Raw genomic sequence first — 16366 nt, 5'->3', positions numbered from 1 at the left:
GCTCTATTGTTTCAAAAGTCTCTGGTACATATATTGATCACTGGTTTGACCCCATATAGTCAATTGTCTTGACAGGAGAAGATGGTCTTAAGATCCTGGGCTATTACCCTGTGCTATAGAGAGGAAGCCAGTGTTTGGGGGAGGGGGGTGGAGTGGGGGGGGATAGAAAACTTGCTCTTCACTAGCTGCTCTACCCAGATTCTTCCTACAGAAGAGGAAATGTGTTTGGTGGTAGTTCTAGAGGGTAACTCAGGTTGCCACCAACTCCATGGAGTAATAATTAAGGTTTAAGGAACAAAGTAGTAGAGTGATGTCAGAGAAAGCATCAGAGTGAGAAACACTAAGAGTTTGCGCTCTGTAAAAACAGTGACAAGTGTAGCAAAAAACTACCTTTTTTTTTTTTTTTTTTTTTTTTGTAATCCTAGAATGCAACCAAAAGCTTGTAGCCATCTGGTAAAACATTCACTTAAAAAACAAACATATGGACAGCTCCACCTACCCCCCAGAAAATGAACCCAAATGACTCTCTGTGAGAGTAAAATTGTGGTGCCTTAATTTACCTTATCCCTATCCTTTGTTCCTCAGGTCAGCAGAAGACTTAAAAATAATTGCATTTCTATATATACATATATGTGTGTATATATATAACACATGCAGCAGGATGTAGGAAAATAAGAACCTTCACACTTTGCAGGTGAAAATGTAAAGTAATACAATCTGGGCAAAACAATTTGGCTATTCTTCAAAATGGTAAACATAGAGGTTTTATGTGGCCCCATAATTGCACTCCTATGTATATACCCCAAAGAAATGAAAACACAATATGCATACCAAACTTGTGCACAAATGTATATAGCAGCATTATTCATAATAACCAAAAAGTGAAAATAACCCAAATGTTCATCACTTGATGAAGAAATAAACAAAAGTGGTATATTCATACAATGGAACACTATTCAGCCAAAAAAAAAAAAAAAAAAAGTGAGATTTTGATATATGCTACAACATGGATGGATATTTAAAACACTATGGGGTTGATTAAATTAGGGGTTGATTAAATGTTCTAGAATTAGATAGTCATGATGGTTGCAAAATAATGTGAATATACTAAAAAAAAACACTGCATCATGCACAAAAATGATTAAGATGAATTTTATGGGGGCACCCAGGTGGCTCAGTCAGTTAAGCAATCGACTCTTGATTTGGGCTCAGGTCATGATCTCATGGTTTGTGAGACTGAGTGTTGCGTTGGGCTCCATGCTATCAGTTTGGGATTGTCTCTTTCCATCTCTGTCTGCCTTTCCCTCTAAGTCAAAACAAATAAAAAACTTTGTAAAAATTAAAAAAATGAATTTTTATATGTGAATTTTATATCAATAAATAAAAAAACAAAGAAACAATATAGTGTATTTGTCTCAGATATTAGAACTCATAAAGGATCTGTAGTTAACGTACTGTTTCATGCTTCTGTGTCTTTACAGACTTTACTCTTTCTTCTTATAATTTATTTCCTTAAATTTTGTTTAATTACTGAGTTATCAATTAATTTTCAAGATTCAGTTTCAAAAACCACGTTATTTGGGACACGGTTATTATTGATCATTTTCTTCTAAGCTATGACTCAACCATGTACAAATTTCTTTAATATAATTGCCCATATTATTTGTAATTTGTTTTTACATGTCTGCATTTCCTTAACTATTTAAGGACACATAAACCATTCAGTGAGCTTTATGTCTTCAGTGATTTTGTAGTGCACGGAATATTCTCATATATTAACCAGTCAATAAATAGTTTTGTAAGCAGAGTTATAAAAATAATTTATTTCAGAAATTACTGAAAAGTATATATATGTGTGTGTATATATATATATATATATATATACACACACATATATACATATACGTATATAAACTTTTAATGTAGAACTTATACTTTAAATTCCAGAGATTTTTTTTCACTGAAAAACCTTCATTTATGCCTATTATAGCTGTATTATGTTTCTTCTTTTTATATCTATAAAATATAAGATTTGTGTTTAAAAATGTCTGGTTCAGGAAGGCATAGTTAGACCTCAGCTGTGAATACAAATCACTCTTTTTTAAGTCTAACCCTCCTCAAACATCAATGTTCACAAAATGAGAAAATAAAAATGTAAGAAAACTAAACTCAAACATAGAAGCTGAGGAATCTTTCCCTTCATCAGACAGTAAGAATTGGCAGAGAGAAAAACACTGCAATAGCAAATGACAGAGCGTCCAGCAAATATGTAAATATTAGTGTTTGTGGGGGAGAAACAATTCTAAGTGCTTGCTAAAGTAGCCTATGTATTTTCTATGTAGAGGGACTTTAAAATACATCGATTTTTTTTGTTAAAAGGTTCTTAATGAGTCATTGATTGAGATTGTTGCAGAGTGGATTTGTTTATATGTTCAGACAGTGGAGGTTTAAGGAAAAATTCAAAGGCACTATTTTTCACTGCTGATTTCATCACTTAAAAGATTTTCTTTAAGTTCTTAATTAAACAAAAGTTTATTTTCTGGCATTTAATATCGTGAGAATTGTCAATTCCTATTTTTCTATCTCACTTCCCTGGCTCTTATGAAAGTGATTTGCATGATGTTTCTCAAAATTTAAGAAATAAAATTAAAACTATTTTTCTAATCTAAAAGTCTATTCTTAAACATTCACCCTTTCAAATATGCAAAAGACATTTCTTACCTTCAACAATGACATCGTGTAATCACTTGTACTTCATATTATTTCACTTATAGAAGAAGCTTAATTAGTAAATTCTGTTTTTAAGCAGTGATGTTACAAAACTACACATACAAGTTTGTTGTTTGGAACTCAGAATGTATTCTTTCATTTGATGAAAATAAGTTGTGTAGAGTCGTAATTAGATCCTTTGGTTAATTTCTACAAAGTTTATTTAAGTTGCATGAAATTAGACCCTTAACATGGCTATTTTTTTTTCAATACGGGTAGCAAAATAAATACATATAGTGAAATTTAATAAAAGTAAAAATTTCTTATCTTGGCGTTGTACATTACTGGGGGAAAAGAACAGTGTATTTATGGGGTATATGAGAGAATGCTAAGAAATCTTACAGTTTATAATAAAAATAAAAGTAGTAACAATGGTGATGACATCAGTCATCAAGATACATTTTGTCTTGGTTATTATTTTGTTTATAATTTCCCATGCAGACTGACATGCTACAAAAGTAAAGACATTCTTCTTCTATCTGGACAAGTTTTAAGTCAGGAAAAAGAAGAACTGATTACATATTAAAAATTATATTTTACACAAATAAAGTATTTGATTAAGAAATCTGGGATCTTATTCATTTCTTTGTGTTGCAAGCAACCATTAAAATCGGATCCTTCTCCATTCCCTATGCCTCCTAGTCAATTTTTAAATTCATATTGACACATTGGATTATCGGTTGCTGCCAGTGAATGGAGTGGGCCAGGTGGATGTATCTGCCATCGTTCTTTGTTGCCAGCAACACGGAAAAGTAGTCTCGGAAGTAATTACAGATAGGCCACATAACCTCTGGGAAGGCCCACAGCAGGCCCTGAAGACTGTACCACCAGGAGTCATACCCCCAGAAGACACCACACAGCTCCAAGCCCCATATCACTGTCACACAGCACAATTCACCAAATTCACCACGGTCTGCGTCTGCACTGCTGCTGGTCTGGGCAAGGGCTCCGCCGCGGAGACAGCTACCACTGTCGCCTCTGAAAACGAAACGTCCCCACTCCCTTAGCTAGGTGCCAGCCTGTCCACATGCCTGGTGTACAACCCAGAGAGTGGGCTGCGTACATTTTATTCATGAAGACTAAAGTCACTTGCCCGTATCCTACCAGCAACAGAGACAGGGAAAGTGAGTATCTGGCATCTGTGGCAGAGACTAACGATACGGGAAATTCTCCCAAACGCAGGAGGACTTTCTAGGGTGGAAGGTCACCAAAAGAGATTACAAGTGTCTACATAAGCTATCAAATTTATTTGAATAAACGTTCATTTAAATATATGTTTTTAATCAAGAAGTCGTTTTCTACTCATTTAGTGCAGTTACTCTTACAAAAATAAAGTGTTTAATTTGCACACAAATTATATTCACTTACACACCTTATTTCCTATGTAGGATATAGGTCAGGGGAACTACCATAAATCAGAATGTGTATATTAATAATACTAGTAACTAATAAGCTTTCAGAGTTAAGCTATGATTGATATATAATAACCATAACATAGTTAGATAGATAATAAGAGGTAAAAGATACTGCTTTGGATAATCTCACTTTAGGGTGACGGGGGTGACAGTGGTAAAGGGAAGCTATTAGTTCTAGTGCTGGTGATGTTTGGCGTTGCAGAGGACAATGGCTAGGAGTCCCCTTTGTTTTCGAGGCACAAGGAAGGCCCGTGGGGGCCTCAGTGCAGCAGGTTTGGGATGGAAACCGTTAGTTCTGTGTGTTCCTAGACAGAGGAATGGAGGAAGGAAGGAGGGATGGAGGGAGGAAGGGGGAATGGATGGAGGGAGGGAGGGAGGAAGGAAGGAGGGATGGACGGAGGAAGAATGGATGGAAGGAGGAAGGAGGCATGGAGGGAGGAAGGAGGGATGGAGGGAGGAAGAATGGATGGAAGGAGGAAGGAGGCATGGAGGGAGGAAGGAGGGATGGAGGGAGGAAGGAGGGATAGAAGGAGGGAGGAAGGGGGAGTAGATAGAGGGAGGAAGGGGGAATGCATGGAGGGAGGATGGATGGAGGGAGAATGGATGGATGGAGGAAGGGAGGGAGGATGGAGGGAGGGAGGAAGGAGGGATGGAAGGATAAAGAAGGGATGGAGGGAAGAAGGAGGGATAGAGGGAGGAAGGAGGAATGAATGGAGGGAGGAAGGGGGAATGGATGGGGGGAGAATGGATGGAGAGAGAATGAATGGATGGATGGAGGGAGGAAGGAGGGAGGGAGGGAGGGAGGAAGGAGGAATGGGCAGATGGAGGAAGGAGGGATGGAGGGAGGAAGGAGAGATTGAAGGAGGAAGGAGGGATGGATGGAGGGAGGAAGGAGGGATGAAGGGAGGAAGGAGGGATAAAGGGAGGAAAGAGGGGTGGAGGGAGGAAGGAGGGATGGAGGGAGGGATGGAGGGAGAATGGATGGGGCAGAATGGATGGAGGGAGAATGAATGGATGGAGGAAGGATGGAGGGAGGGAAGAAGGAGGGATGGAGGGAGGAAGGAGGGATGGAAGGAGGGAGGAAGGGGGAATAGATAGAGCGAGAAGGGGGAATGGATGGAGGGAGAATGGATGGAGGGAGAGTGGATGGAGGGAGAATGGATGGAGGGAGAATGGATGGATGGAAGAAGGGAGGAAGGATGGAGGGAGGGAGGAAGGAGGGATGGAAGGATAAAGAAGGGATGGAGGGAGGAAGGAGGGATGGAGGGAGGGATGGAGGGAGAATGGATGGGGGTAGAATGGATGGAGGGAGAATGAATGGATGGAGGAAGGATGGAGGGAGGGAGGGAGGAAGGAGGGAGGGAGGGAGGAAGGAGGAATAGGCAGATGGAGGAAGGAGGGATGGAGGGAGGAAGGAGAGATTGAAGGAGGAAGGAGGGATGGATGGAAGGAGGAAGGAGGGATGAAGGGAGGAAAGAGGGCTGGAGGGAGGAAGGAGGGATGGAGGAAGGGAGGGGAGGGAGGGAGGAAGGAGGAATGGATGAAGGGAGAATGGATAGAGGGAGAATGGATGGATAGAGGAAGGACGGATGGATGGAGGAAGGATGGAAGGAGGGAAGGAGGAAGGAGGGATGGAAGGAGGGAGGAAGGAGGGACAGAGGGAGGGAGGAAGGAGGGATGGATGGAGGGAGGAAGGAGGGATGGAGGAGGGATGGGTGGAGGGAGGAAGGAGGGATGGAGGAGGGATGGGTGGAGGGAGGAAGGAGGGATGGACAGAGGAAGGGGAAATGGAGGGAGGAAGGGGGAATGGAGGGAGGAATGAGGGAGGAAGGGGGGAAGGAGCTGCGCAGGAAGAGGGGTGGAGGGGTGCCTTTTATTTAGAGTTGGGAGACAGCCCATCCTTGGATTCCCTCTTTACTCCAGAAGGAAGGAATGAAATTGTGTAAGAGCTTAACAGATGACTTTTCCACCCTAAATATTTGTAATGCTTCGTTTAGCAACTGGTGCAAGATTTAGTGTTTACCTATTTTACTTGATTCTTTAGCTGGAGGGTGGAGCAGGATGGTCTGCATTGTCAGGCAGCACTGGCATTGGGGGCAGAAGAATAGACCCATTAATCATCAAGTTTATGCCTTAACCTTCTGAATATGTTTTTTAATAGATTCCCTCAGTACATTTAAGAGTTTTTACAATGTACACCTAAGGCATTTTAAAAGTTTCTCTTTAAACTTTAAGAGTGTGCAACTCTTCAAATGAGAAGATTGAATTCATAGTTAAGTGGACCATTGAGATTTTTTTAAATGTGTGAGACATTTTTTTTTTCTACAGTGGGAAAAAAAGGAAAGCTATTGGTTCAAATTTAAAAAAAAAAATTATTTTGAGAGAGAGAGAGAGAGCACAAGTGGTGGGGGGGTACAGAAGGAGAGAATTTCGAGCAGTCAACATAGAGCCGGATGCAGGGTTCGATCCCACGAACTGGGATATCATGACCTGAGCCGAAATCTAGAGTGAGGAGCTTAACAGACTGAGCCACCCAGGTGACCATATTAGTTCAAATTTAACCTTCCAGGGGTCTAATGAACTAAAATATGTACCTCAAAAATATATGTCAAGTTGTAGCCCCCTACTTGTGTATGTAAACTTATTTGGAAATAGACTCTGTCTAGGTATCACTAAGTTAAGGGTCTTGTGATAAGACCATCCTGCATATAGGGGGAGTCTTAAATCCAAGGGCCCCTGTCCTTAAAAAAGAAAGGAGAGGGAGACTTGATAGGCACAAGGAAGAAAGCCCTGTGCACAAGGAGTCCCAGATTGGAGGCATGCTACCAGAAGGAGGAACAGCCAGCGTCTTCCTTAGAAGCTGCGAGAGTACGACTATGCCCACACGTTGATTTCAAGCTTCTGGCCTCCACAATTATGACAGAATAAAGTTCTGTAGTTTCACGTCACCAAGTTTATGTTTGTTTTGGCAGGACTAGGGAACTAACCCAATGGGATAGAATGGGATAGCATTTGCCCAGGCGGTTTTTCCCACTGGCCTTGTGGTGAGTGGGTGCAAGAAGAAAACCTTTCTTAGTGGCTGCTCACAGAAATACATGATTAATAATTTAGGTTGCTCAGGATATGCCTGCAATTTGAGTGGTTTTAGCAAGTTTATCATTTTACATTTATATAAAATTCTGTTTTATATAAATCTTTAATAAAAGTTTTATGTAGCTTCATGGTAATAAATACCCTATTTTTAAAATAAAGAAATTGATGACTTTGAAACCTAGATGTTTACTGATATTTTATATTTTTTTTTTTATTTTTTTTAACGTTTATTTATTTTTGAGACAGAGAGAGACAGAGCATGAACAGGGGAGGGGCAGAGAGAGAGGGGGACACAGAATGGGAAGCAGGCTCCAGGCTCTGAGCCATCAGCCCAGAGCCCGACGTGGAGCTCGAACTCATGGACCGTGAGATCGTGACCTGAGCTGAAGTCGGACGCTTAACCGACTGAGCCACCCAGGCGCCCCACTGATATTTTATATTTTAAGGATTCTTGGATCATTCCAAAAGAAATAAGGAAAATAAGAATGGGAAAATGGGAAAGCTTAAACAAGGAAACACTCGCATTACATTTATTTCTATGAAAAATCATGTAGTAAATGTTTATAAGCTTATGAAGTTTTGCATTTAACTTACAAAGTAAATACTGAATATAAAGAATTAGTATGATGGGGCCCCTAGGTGGCTCAACCAGTTAAGCGTCAAACTTCTTGGTTTTGGCTCAGTTCATGATCTCACGGTTCTTGAGACAGAGCCCCACACTGATTCTCTTGAGATTCTCTCTCTCTCCCTCACTCTCTGCCCCTCCCCTGCTCATTCTCATTCCCTCTCCCCCCACCCTTTCTTTCAAAATAAATAAAGTTTTTTAAAAAAGAACTAGTTTTGGGTGCCTGGGTGGCTCAGTTGGTTAAGAGACCAACTTCAGCTCAGGTCATGATCTCACAGTTCATGGGTTCGAGCCCCCTGTCGGGCTCTGCACTGACAGCTCAGAGCCTGGAGCCTGCTTCAGATTCTATGTCTCCCTCTCTCTCTCTGCCCCTCCCCTGCTCATGTTCTGTCTCTCTTTCCTTCAAAAAGAAATAAACATTAAAAATAATAATAGTAATAAAATAAAAAAGAATGAGTTTGAGTTCAATTTGACCTTTAGATACAGTAACATTAAAGTTACATTCCTTTGGTTGGTTGGGTAGTATTTTGCACGTTATACTGGCAGAGAGACCAAAGATTAAAATGCATTTAGGACATACATTATTCTTTCAGCTGTATAAAATGCTGTCCTGAGTAGACATATAAGAAACTGGAGGGATTAGAACAAACCAAAGATATATTGTAAGGAAAGTACCAGAAGGACATGAAAATTCCAAAATGGAGTAAGAAAACAAAATTGTGCAAGACTGATACATTCCTAGCTTGGCTGATTGGAAGAATGACAAGGTGATTGGCAGAAATGGTAATATAAAGAAACTGAGAAAGACTATTTGAACTCTTAGAAATGACTCTCTTTGACAGAACCAATAAGGAATAGCAAAGCATTAAACAAGTTTAAATGTCTTTTCCCCTGGCCAGTATGATACGATGCCTAAAATGAGTCAATAATGCCAGTTCTCATCAAATTGGTGATACAGGTGTCTGGATGAGATGATTTGTGATATACCCAGAGGCAGTGTCCCTGAAGTGCCTCCGTCCAGCTCCTCTCCCATAGTCCTCTTTTGTCTCAGGAGGTGAGGAGATACCTGCAGAGCGAGGGGAGATGCTCCTTCTTATTTCAGGCTTTGATTTCAAATGCTTATAAGAGGGGAAGACTGGAAGGTTTGAAAGTACACAGGATGTGACAGAACTATTTTCTCCTTGCCTCCCACATTATAGTTTTCACTGCCAAGATAAAATTCTTTAAGTTGTGTATTGAGAAGAGAAGGGTCTGGAGAGAAAGCAAGATGTTCAGCATGGTGGGGTGGGGCAGGGCTGCAGAATTTTTATGGCGGGGGAAGGGATATTGTTTTCGGAATATTGTGAGACTATGACAGCCGAGAATATGCACTCTCCAGTTCTTGTTGGGGTCCTGGGAGGTAAGGCAAGGATAGTGTACCTGTTCGAGCTGCCAGGGGACAGAGAGGTGATTAAGGCACCTACCAATCGGTGAGAGAACACCCAAAAGTTTCTTTACCCGGGAGGAGGTGGGGGCACCTGGGTGGCTCAGTTGGTTAAGGTTAAGCATCTGACTTTGGCTTGGGTCATGATCCCACAGGTTGGTTCCTGAGTTCTAGCACCAGGTGGGGCTCTCCACTGTCAGCTGGGAGCCCACTCTGGACCCTCCATCCTCATGTCTCTTTGGCCCTCCTCCTCCTTCTCCCTCTCCTTCCTTCTCTTGAGAGCTCTCTCTCAAAAATAAATAAACATTAAAAAAAACGTTTCTTTACCCTGGGGAAGCAGAAGTTAGCTGAAGGAGTTAAAGATGTTTAACTAAAGGAGATCTCAGAAGTGATGAATTCTCCCTAATTAAAGATTCAGTATTCATTTTATTTTCTTTAAGCAAATTTCCTTAATCATAAATTAGAGTAGGGCGTACTAACTCCTCTGAGCTCTCATGGTTTTGGTTCTTTATTTATTTCTTTTACAATTCATTTATCTATTTAGAGAGACAGAGAGAGTTGGAGAGGGCCAGAGAGAGGAGAGAGAGAATCCAAAGCAGGCTGTCAAAACAGCCTGACACGGGGCTCAAACTTGTGAACCTGAGATCCTGACCTGAGCTGAAATCAAGAGTCAGATGCTTAACCAACTCAGCCACCCAGGCACTGCCACCCATCATGGTTTCTTGTATATTATATTATACATATTATATATTGTTTACCTTATTACAATGTAAAGCTCTGAGAAGTAGAATTTCAGTTCCTCAGTAAAATAATCCTAATATATGCAATTGGTCAAACAATCAATACAGATTAAGGTTTTCTATATTGTCTAAAGTAGCAAATATTCATTTCTGAGGTAAACCAGTGATGACTTTCTTTCTATGGCCCTCAGTCTACCTTCCCACAGCCCTTCGGAATTTCCTCATATTTTCAACTACATTTTCCATTCAGTTTTCATTGGCAGGTCTTCATTAACACAAGTAAGTTCTATTATAAAATATTTGGAATTTTTTTCTTGTTTCTTGTTTTTTTCTCCTGCCTCAGCACTCGCTCACCCTTAACCATATACATTTTCCAATATTATACTAGTCTTAAACTCCTCCATGTCAACTACATAATCACCATCTAGAGTACAGCCTCATGTATTTGCACCAACAAACCTGCTTCATTTCATTGCTCTATGGTCACCTTCACAATCCACAGATGAGCACGAAGATTCCTGTTAGAAATTATACGACCACGCATTCCTTCTCCCCATCTAAGACGGCCAACAGACACATGAAAAGATGCGCAACGTCACTCCTCATCATGGAAATACAAGTCAAAACCACACTGATATACCGCCTCATGCCAGTCAGAGTGGCCAAAATGAACAAATCAGGAGACTATAGATGCTGGTGAGGATGTGGAGAAATGGGAACCCTCTCGCACTGTTGGTGGGAATGCAAACTGGTGCAGCCACTCTGGAAAACAGTGTGGAGGTTCCTCAAAAAATTAAAAATAGATCTACCCTATGATCCAGCAATAGCACTGCTAGGAATTTACCCAAGGGATACAGGAGTGCTGATGCAGAGGGGCACTTGTACCCCAATGTTTATAGCAGCACTCTCAACAATAGCCAAATTATGGAAAGAGCCTAAATGTCCATCAACTGATGAATGGATAAAGAAATTGTGGTTTATATACACAATGGAGTACTACATGGCAATGAGAAAGAATGAAATATGGCCCTTTGTAGCAACGTGGATGGAACTGGAGAGTGTGATGCTAAGTGAAATAAGCCATACAGAGAGAGATACCATATGGTTTCACTCTTATGTGGATCCTGACAAACTTAACAGAAGGGGAAGGGGAGGGGAAGGAAAAAACAAAAGTTGTAGAGGGAGGGAGCCAAACCATAAGACTGTTAAATACAGAGAACAAACTCAGGGTCAATGGAGGGATGTGTGAGAGGGGAAAATGGGTGATGGACATTGAGGAGGGCACTTGTTGGGATGAGCACTGGGCGTTGTACGTAAGCAGTGAACCGCGGGAATCTACCCCAAAAACCAAGAACACACTGTACACACTGCATGTTAGCCAATTTGTCAATAAATTATACTAAAGAAAAAGAGAATTCTGCTCTCTTCAATTCATGGGCATTCTTTAAGACGTAGTGCACTTCATGTTTCACTTCCAAGTGACTTCCTAAATGCTCTCCAACACGGTTTCTTAACCTTGGAAGAACTGCCATTTGGGGCTGGTAATTCTGTGTTGGGGCAAGGGGTTGCTCTATGCATTGCAGGATGTCTCACATCATCCTTGGCCTCTACTCACTAAATACCAGCAGCTCCTCCACCCCTCACAATGACCAACGTTGTTTCCAGACTTCGCTACATGTTCTCTGGGGGATAAAATCGTCCCTGGTAGGAATCACTGTTTGAAATCACAATAGTCTTTTGAAATTAAAAAAACAAAAACAAAAAACAAACAACAAAAAAACCTTTGTATAGCTCTGAACATTTCACAACTACTTTTTATTATATACACAAGTTTTAATGATACAAGATATCATTTAGTGTATATAACAATCTCATTTATCCTCTACCACAATATCATGTATTATGAGGTCCTTACAGATGAGAAACTCAAGGGCATGAAATTCAGCAAATGGATATTCTAGTGCTCTCTCTTCCATTCAATGGTATATGGTGTCTATATAAATCACTTCTGACTTAAACACAACCTACTTTGTGAGATATCTTCTCGGTAAAGCGTCGGATTATAATTTTGTTCTTGGTGGTTATTGCTTCTGTCTTTAAATAGATTGTCAGCAATCTGAACTAACTATTCATTACATAAAACCATGGGATATCTCGGCAGAAATGTTATCTACTCCATTTACTTAATATTAAAGAAGGAAATAGTTTTCTATCAATACCTAGCACAGACCCTCACAGACTCTAACTGCCCAGTCAACATTAATGAAATATTTAAGCAGTAGTAATGAGCATCCTTAGGCACACATGTAAATTAAACATCTTTCTTGGTTGGCAGCTGCTTTTCAGTTACTCTCTCATGGAAAACATTCTCCCCTGCCTCACCGTCCTAAGTGCCTTCTTGATCATTCCGTGAATTAAAGAATGCGTCCAGAACTCTCCATTAAAACCTTCCATCACTTCTGCTTACGCTGAGTTTCTATCTTTTACCAACATCTATTTTCATCTAAAATTCAGCAAAACCTCAATTTTCTCAAAATTGCTAATCTTGGAGACTTGATGGGAGTAAACGATCAGATACTAGGATGACGTTACTGCTGACTTAATTATTTAATGGTTTTGGGGCATTTGGGATGTGAATGGGAACCTATTTTGAACCAAAGTAAGAAATTTGGTTCCTCAGTTCCTTCAAGGTAGGGAATTTCTCAAGGAAAAAAATATTTTATAAGAAAAAATCAGATTAATTACAAAGGAAAAATGTTACTGAACTGGATGATTTTGAGACAGAATCACTGAAAAGAGGAGGTAAAACAGGATGAGGTATCTGACTATAAGAGAGAAATTAGTAACAGAGACGATATTGAATTTTAAGAGGAAGTGACCCCGAAAATGATGGAGCTAGATAAAATATCTTTGTAAAAATGAATTTACTTTGAAACAACTGCATTCAAATTACTTTTTAAACTACATCAAGATGACTTTATATCTGATAGATAAATGCATTGAGTAATAGAGAGACATTGAGAGCAGGGTTTTCAAACACATGATCCTGTCAAAACCTCTACTGTGCCACATAAATATAGTAAAATGTGTGAGCAGAGGGAAATAAAAATGGAAAAAAATAATAATTTCCCATTGCTTAAAGGGTTTCGTTTCTGCAAGAAAGAATAAAGAATTAAGTGAGCTAACGTATGCTTATGGGAATTCATTAGGAACAATTGAAAATTAAAAGTTAAAAAGTCTATTTCTATCAAAAATGTTTCTGAATCTATTCAATTTCTGACAGAAGAGGACTTTAATTATTATGTTGTGTCACTCACAGGGACGAGAGTATTTTCCAAGATGATTGATTGCAGCTGGATTCGAGAGCAATTCTCATTTTCCCCATTTCAGACTCCATGCTAAATCTAGGAAACAGACACAATAGTTTGTAACAGAATATTCATCAACATAGACTGACTTACAGAGTTTGATGAGGGATCAGGGGATTTATTCAACTTTCATCTTACTGAAGGAAATGTTCTTGAATATGTCATTTGTAGAAAATTAACCTATGGTGATTGCTCTAAAATATTTTGAAGATTCTGTGGCCATTTTTTTTTTTTTTATTTCCAAAGATAGAAAGTAAGAATTGTGAGAATGAATAAAGGAGATGATGCAGTTGTAGGGATTCGAAGTTAACTAAGGGTAGAGAAAACAGCCATGAAAAGTTCTCCAGTAAGGCAGACTTGTGAAAAGTCATGACAGGAATGAGAGAATTTAAGTTCCCACAGAGTCGTTTCTTGATATTACATTCTACATTTAAAAAAATCCAACCATTTTCTTTTTCCTGGTAGCAAATTAGTATGATTTTAAAATGTATCACCGAGGGCACTTGGGTAATATTTCTTACTCTGTCTGAAGTATTGAGTACTAAATATACCAGAGCACTGCCATATTCCTTATGGGAAAGTTCAAATACTGGGAAAAAACTGACTCACATGTTTGAAATCCCAATGTCTAGAATATGGTTAAGCACTCATGTTTTAGAGATAATGATGAAAAATGCATGCCCCACGTTTTCTTATCACTGAGGTCATTTCCCAAAAGCACTTTTGCTTAACTGATTTACAATTTGACTAAACACTAAAGAATAAGTCACACCAAATAATCCTTAACTGATGAATTGAGCAAGATGGGTTGATCGGCCCTTTATAACTCTGATTTCTATAATTCCATAAATTCAATATAGTGTATCACAACTCTTAAAGGGAATGCAGTGATGAATCAATACAAATGAACTATAATGAAAATGGGACATTTCTTTTATCATGTATTTAAGGGAAGACTTTCTGAGCTGATTGTGGTAAAGATATGTAAGGTTATTCGATGTAGCTAATGCCTCCCTTCCTTATGGCAAAGGCTTTCCAGCCCCACTATATTTCCCTACCCCATTTTTACTTGGTTTCCTGGATGGTTCCCAGAAATTCTGAGTACTTTAGAGAGGTTTTTCAAGAGCATTACAAAGGGGTTGTATCTATAGCTCCTGAAGTTAACAGCGTGTAATGCTGAGGTCAAGATTGTATGCAATTTAAAGCATACACTCCTCATTTGCAAACCAGGGCTCATGATGAGAACAGGAAGTCAATTTTGTTCTTTCTGCATATGTCAAGAATGAATATTGCCTTGATCTAAATATTTGGAGATTCAAATAGATGACTTTAATTTATAATGCATATCTTATAAGCCTGCTCTAGTTTGCTTAGATGGTTACTTGTAAATTAAAACAAACAAGAAGTAGCAAAAAATAAACAAATGGCTTGATAGAATCTATAGCAAAACTTTGGTGAATGTTTTTCTCCTAAAACTTATGTGCTAAGACTGAGTTATAACAACAACCAAAAGTAGTTTAATAATGTTTCTGTATATTTGCTAAAAAATGTTTCACAAGTTTAATCAAGCCAAGGTTATGAAAAGTTTTTTCTGAGTTTATAGAATATCCTTTTGCTCATTATGAGTCTTGAGAAGAAGAATTAGGAGAGTGGCTGGAAATTTCGATATGTTTAATAAATATATTACAAATTCATGAAGAAATTATAAAATAAGACTGATATACAAATATGAGTAAAAGTATAAAGATTTATATATATGCATATATAGTGAACTTCTCTAATATAATGAATGCATTACTATATACAAATGTATTTACTGTGCATTATATGTATAGTCAAGAATATATTCTATAAGAATTCTGTACTGCTGTAACATCTTAATGAATGGACATAACATAATACACTTACTATCTGGTATAGCAAACTGATTTGGAGCTAGGCTCCGGGCAAATGGATGGCTTACAATTCATCTCAACCACCTACTAGCTGAGTTTCCGTGGTTAAGTTGTTCAGATTAAGTTTCTCCTTCCTTATTGATCAAAAAAGAATGATAGTTTCTACCTTCCCCAATTTTGGCACAGATTCACTTACACGTAGAGCATACAAAACAAAAAACAAAAAAAAAAGCCAACAACAACCTTATCTCGGTGTAGACGAACTCCAGAAATGTTGAAATCCTTATTATCATTATACTAGTTAATTTACCTCTAAACGTCGTGGGGCTCTTTCCTTTCCTCGGCAGGTGAAAGGAGTGTGCGAACGTGAAGGAAGGAAGGCGCCCACTGCAGCTGCGCGGCAGGGAGGCACGTGGGGGCGGGGCTGCCCGGAAGGTGCGCGTCAGGGGTCGGGGCCTCGGAGGGGCTTTGACGACGTCCCACGTGTCCTTCACCCGGTCCCCGCCCCCGCCTCCCGGACGACGGAAGCTCAGTCGGACGGGCGTGGCGCCGCCCAGCGTGTTCTGGAAGAAGCCCCCGCAGCTCAGTGGCGCCCAGGAGCCTGCGGGGTGAGAAGGTGGCCTCAGCCAGAGGGAGCAGGGTGGGTGAGACCGAGGTCCGGAAAAGGACGTGCAAGATGTTGCTGTCGTTATTACTGTTGTACTGTTAAGTTTTCACTCAACCTTGTGTTTTAAGCAGTAGACGCTCTTGTTTCCTTAATTACTTTTTGGATATTACAAATTTTAAATTAAGAAAAGCCTCTTTTTTTCTTGCAGTGTGGTATTATATAAGGTTATATCAATCTATTTTCTCACAATCGGATTAAAATATAGTGTTAAGCCCAGAAGTATTTAAATTAAGTGAATAGTATTAATCCTAGATAAATGCTTCAAATGCTTTGAAAACATTGTTTAATAATGTTTTTTATTTTGAGAAGACCAATATATCTTGCAATTATTTTGTAGGACTATCCCATAGAGAAAATACTGTTGAGCCTGC

The 16366-nt window shown here is 39.4% G+C and overlaps 1 long non-coding RNA gene across 1 annotated transcript in view; it reads right to left on the bottom strand.

Annotated features, from left to right (window-relative positions):
• LOC128776418 (uncharacterized) overlaps positions 1 to 15752 on the bottom strand; it is a 46198-nt gene extending 30446 nt beyond the window's left edge. Inside the window, exons 1-2 of the long non-coding RNA XR_008421465.1 lie at positions 15639 to 15752; positions 13383 to 13469 (exon numbers count right to left, since the gene is read on the bottom strand). This is a non-coding gene — a long non-coding RNA (uncharacterized LOC128776418). The remainder of the gene's footprint in view (positions 1 to 13382; positions 13470 to 15638) is intronic.
• Positions 15753 to 16366: the final 614 nt, after the last annotated feature.

Source organism: Panthera pardus, unplaced genomic scaffold, assembly GCF_024362965.1.
Source record: "Panthera pardus isolate Hobbes unplaced genomic scaffold, ASM2436296v1 HiC_scaffold_13, whole genome shotgun sequence".
NCBI lineage: Eukaryota > Metazoa > Chordata > Mammalia > Carnivora > Felidae > Panthera > Panthera pardus.
The sequence above is the reverse complement of the archived record's forward strand: the minus strand, read 5'-3'. Positions and strand labels throughout refer to the sequence as shown.